Source organism: Drosophila innubila, chromosome X (genome assembly GCF_004354385.1).
Source record: "Drosophila innubila isolate TH190305 chromosome X, UK_Dinn_1.0, whole genome shotgun sequence".
Classification (NCBI taxonomy): domain Eukaryota; kingdom Metazoa; phylum Arthropoda; class Insecta; order Diptera; family Drosophilidae; genus Drosophila; species Drosophila innubila.
Window position 1 is genome coordinate 21,786,086 of NC_047626.1, and position 6,000 is coordinate 21,792,085.

Consider the following 6,000-nt stretch of genomic DNA (forward strand, 5'->3'; position numbering starts at 1 on the left):
TAAGATAGACATCTTTTGTGGTCGTAATAATAATTCAGAAATCTGGAAAACATTAAAACCCGACGGCAATCAACTCAACTCAAATGACTTACAAATTGCACTACGCTTTCCAGCCAAAAATATCAATTATTGTGAGAGCTTTGCACAACAACAATAACAACTGACAAAAAATTTATATCAGTGTGTGCTCGACTGTAAGTTAGCCTCCTAATTTTTTTTTTTTTTTTATTTCAGTTTTTATCAGTTGATTCTTATGAAATTTTACTATATAAAGTTGGCATATTAGAAAACAAAATTACGAAAGCAGAAGAGCTTTAGTTTAAAAAAATTTATTTTTGCCCTTTGATTGCTTAATCTACAAATTTAGATTTAAGTATTAATATTATTGTTTTTATAATTATATATAATTAATTAATATGCTAACTTACATTTGAGTAATATCATTGTAATTATGAAAATATTTTTATTTATACATCAAATTTTATGCTTCATCAAGTATAATATACCTTTTGCCAATGCAATTTCTACAGGGTATAGAAAACTACTCGCAAAACTACAAACTACAACAACGGCAGAAATCATGACCCAATAAAGTACACACAACGGAAATGATTCCATTAAGTTGAAACACTTTACGTCGCTTGTTGTTGTTGTTGCTGTTGTTGTTATTGTTGTTGCTTGTTTGCTTGTTTGTTTGTTTGTTGGTTTGTTCCTTGTTGTTGTTGGTATTCCATTGAGTCGCACATTTCATTCATTTATTCAGTCATTCATTCGAACGGCAAACGCGTAATAAATTGACAAATTCTGACGTTGTTATTGTTTTCTCGCTTCTTTCTTTTGCCTTTTTTGCATTCCCCCGACCCAAGGTCAAGGTGTGACACACACACACACACACACACACACATTGAGAGAGAAAGAGACACCCGCATATGGGATGATTGAAGCGCCAAACGTAATCGTGTCAGGGTCAATTGACCGCGTGCTGAGGCTTATGACTCTGGCTTAGTGTTTTGGGCATTGCCCATACAAAGTTCTACCAAGCAGGCCAAGAACTGGGCCAATGCCAGCCGACAATTATAACCAATAATCCGTGCAAGTAATAACAATACCAAATGTTCACATTATCTATGCTATCAGTTTTTGTGTTCTTGTCTATTTATATCAGGACAGATCTGAAAGTCAAGTTTACTTTGGCCTGGTTTCCACTAATACAATTAGGCTCAATAAATTAAGTTCGATTAATTCAAGTTGCTGAATAAAAAAAGGTAACACGACTTAAGGCATTTTTTAAATGAAACTTCTCTAACTTCTCTAAATCTTCAATTTGAAACTATTCTAAAACTGTGGGTTAAAACTGTCCCTTTCCTAACTTCAACTGTCTATATGCAACTTTTTTAACTTAAACTTCATCCTTACTTCTCTAGCACACTTGAGCTTATCAATTTTTAAGCTCACTATCTGCAACTTTTTTTTTTTTTTGATTAGCAGTTCTATAGCTTTATCGTATTTGACTAAAGCATCTTATTTTATTTTCATAATCTTGAACTTTTCTATCTGTAATTTTTATACCCTGAGCCCATTGAAAATGGGCAAAAAAGGGTATAATGTGTTTGGCAGAATGTATGTAACAGGCAGAAGTTTGTTTTTATTTTTGGATCGGACCACTGTATCATATAGCTGCCATACGAACGATACGTCAAAAAACCAAACTGATAGAATATGCATCTGGGCTGGTAAAAATACATCCTGACCAAATTTGGTTCAAATCGGTCCACTATATCATATAGCTGCAATAGAGACGCCCAATAGAAAATTAAGTCTTAGCAAGAAAAAGTTTTTTGTTTTTTAAGATATCTTAACCAAACTAACAGAATATGCATTTAACTTGGTTTTGTACATTCTGACTAAATTTTATTTGATTCGGTTGCATATATCATATAGCTGCCATAGAAACAAATTGGTCGAAAATCAACCTCAGTATAGAGTACCTGGGCTCACGGTATCCTACTGTCAAGCATGCTCGGCTCTAACCGCCCACTTGTCTCTTTATTTATTTATTACTATATATTTTCATCGAAAACTTTGATTTATTGAATACAAAATTAATTGCAATTAAGTTTATATTTGCTTCACAAGCACAATAAGTTCTCAATTATTTTGAATAAGGTATTAAAATCTGTTCAATGGCTGTGCAAACGATGTTTATTATACCCATTACTTAAAAAATAAATAAAAGGGTATCTTGTGTTCGTTGAAATGTATGTAACAGTATATATATTCTTGATCAGCATCAACAGCCGATTCGATATAGTCATGTCCGTTGTTTATGGTAATTAACGTTATCTTTAAATATTAACTATTATCGCACTTAATCGCAGAAAGATCGGGCAAGTAGAACGGCAGTAATAGCTAACCAAAGTTTTTTTTTATTTTTTTTTTAATATCAAGCGTTGAATCCATACAATACAAAAAATAGTAACATAACAACACAATTGTAGTAATTTATAATAGGATCAAACTTTGAGCTAAGCGCATGAGGACTAAACCAAAGTTATTAATAATGAAGGCAGTACAAGCACCCAAAAGTATGCAGTAGTTTTTATTGAAATAATTAACGGGTATTCCATAGTCGGGAGCCTTTTCGATTTGTTTTTTATATTTATTTATATAATATTTTATCTAATTATTTTATATATTCATGCTTCAGTTAATAGAGACATAGCTTGCGTTTCTCCCAAGAGACACAACTTAAATTGGTAGTAAAAGATTAGATCACTTGGACATACCTTTGGCCAATTGTGGTTGAGTTTTTGTGCCCATCATGAGAGATGATCAGTGGCATAAGATGAATTCGTTGTCTGTCGATGGCCGATCACTCGCTTTCGTTCGCGCTCTCGCCTTTCCTTGATCGTTCTCTCTCTCTCTCTCTTGCTCTCACTCTCTCACTCTCTGTCTCGCTCTTTCGTAGGTTCTTTTAGGCTGCTGCGGCTGGGCAGCCTGGCGGTCGGGACTTTAATGACGCCGCTGCAGCAAGACGTTTGGTTGTTGCGTAGCTGGCTGTTATGTTACTCGCTGTTATGTTGCTCGCTGGTATGACACGCGCTGTTAACTGACTCGCTGCTGTTATTAAATAGAGGACGTTAAACGCCATGTGGTTGCCTTGATGTGCCGCGTCCGTCAGCTGTGAAATGGACAAAGAAGTTTGGTTTAACAGATGAATAATCATGGTCAATGAGTTTGTCAGCCCAGTCAAAAAAAAAACTAGATATTATAAATATATTATCTAATATACATGACTAGTTTATTTTACTTTCTTTTTTTTTTAATAAATTATTGACTTGAGCTGTAAGTTAAAGGAAAAGATGCAGCTGTTGGAAATTCAAGAAAGACACACGCCACATGCGAGACATGTAAATGATATGGTGTCGACGTGTATATGGACATATGATATAGGCATTCCCTCAGAATGTCGTGTGTACATGGTATTTCCACCAACTGAATAGAAAATAAAAAGATAAACTTTCTTATTGCCATCGTTATTAAAATTGAACTTGAACAAATGAGTTGTTTAATGATTTATGCGTTCCGGTTTTTATTTGGGTTTCTCCACTTAACTTTCATTTGGAAATCGTTGAGAATCTTTGCAATAGGTACAATACTAGGTCGCAACCTTTACCTTTAATCGTACCTCTTGAATAACTCAGTTAACGCCTCGCATGCACTGTGTGTGAACATTGACAGCTGTGCCAAGGACTTGCAATTTTCCATAATGCAAAAGTCAACTGGATACTCGAAACTATAAATACAAATCTTTAAACTGTTTAATATACAAATTTACAGTTTGTCAATTAGCCAATTTGCATTTAAATAGCTGGGCACATGTTGCGTATGCGCAATATTTTAAAGCGTAAACACAAACTGTGAAAAAACTGAAACTTGGTGTTTTGTTGCACATTAAATACCCTGGAAATTGAATACATAAATATTTAGTTCAAGTGATTTAAAGTTTAATCTGTAAATAAAAGATATAGTAACCTAATCTTAAGACAAATCTGTTTAAAGTTTTGAAAGAAACGCTGAATTGATTGATCTTATTTTATGGTTATGAATTACGACCTCAATACAATTTAACAACAAAATTAAAAATGTGTGATAAAAGACTATAGAATACCCTGTAAAAACGACCATTAGCATAAATCAATCTTCATATGAAAATTTAAAGTTTTCAGCAAATAATTAATATGTAATTATGACTATGGCATACCCTTTGAAAAATACATAAAAAATGCATATTCTATGAATGTCATCTGCAGAATTTGATAAAGAATACCTTAACATACCCTGTAAAATTCAAAATGTGATGAAATTCACATGAAAGAAAAACCACACATTTCTCTAAGAAATGCATTAAAAAAATATTTGGTTTTTTTGTAAGATTTATGATTTGTATACCCTGTATACTTACTAAGGTTATTAAGCTCTCGGTACCCTCTCTTTTATATTAGCCTCATTTGAAATCTAACAGGGTATTTAGCAACCAACACAACACAGTAACAATAAGAGCAATTAAATCCAATTGTTAAATAAAGCGTAAAAACGATGTATTAACCAAAGAGTCATAGACGGTTAAGCGTACCGCACTACAGTCTGCATTAACTATGACGTGCATAAAATGCGCGGATGGAATTAAAAGCACGATTAAGTTTAATTTGTTGCCAAAGTGTAATTACTGTAACCAAATCGAAGGCATTCAAACTTGACTAATGAGCATCGAGTATGAAGTAAGTGTGTGTGTGTATGAGTGTGTGTGTGTGAGCCGGATATGGAAACGAGTGCGTAGGGTATGGTCAATAGCAAAGGTTGAATGAGGGTTGGGGGGTCAACTTGTGGCTAATATTTCATAATGTATTTGCAAAGAGCACACAACAAACTGATGGAGAATTAATAATAGCAATAACAACAGCAATAACAATAATGAACGAATTACAACAAGAGAAAAATTGTGCGTATTTAAAGTAAAAGAAAAATAACAATAGCAAAGGTTGTTTCATGTTCTGACTCAACTGAAAGACAAACAAATTACAGGTAAATAGAGACAAAAGAGCAAACTGAGCGATAAACAGAGAGATAAAAATAATGAGAGATACAGGGTAGATCACAACAAATAGCGAAACAATGAGCGAACAACAAGCGAAACAATGCGGAATCAAAATCGAGATTGTAGCGAGTACAAGTGCACCCAAAATAACAGGCAGACAGAGAGATAGAGAGAGAGGCAAAAAAAAACGATGCTTAAAAAACATTTTCTTTAAAAAGTGCGGCAGCTCAAAAAAATTTAAAAATGTGTCATAAGAGACTTAAATACCCTACAAAGTTGATAAATAATTGCTAAGAAACAGTTTCAGAAAATATTAAGATATACTTTTAAATTCAATTAAAAGACAAAAGTAAATAATAGATTATAATAGATAAAATAAATTTTAAACTGCTAAAAAGTAGATATATTATAGAAATAAAAATGCTAACTAAAAGACAATAAGGTAAAAATAACATAGGATTGTAAAGTCTTACAGATTTACAAATATTAAATACATAATATTTAAGATTAAGTAAAGTGTAGCTTTCTAATTGAACAAGCAGAAGAATTATATTCTTAAACGAAATTTAGGCGAAATGACAAATTACAAAATAAACGCCCAATGTTATATAACTATATTAAATAGTATCTTAAGAAAAGTACATTCTAATGATTCATCTGATATAAACGACTCCAGCCACTCTAGTCTTGATATAAATTGAATATATATTAATAATATATATTTTAGAAAATTAGAATATACCTTGTACTTATGATACCAAAATTGTTTATATTTAATCTAAAAGAGATAAACTACGAGTAAACTAAATCAAGGAAAAATTAAAAAATTGAATAAATACATTAGTGTAAAGTTTAAACTAAATAACCATATTTCGCCATTTTAATATAATTCTTCATTGTAG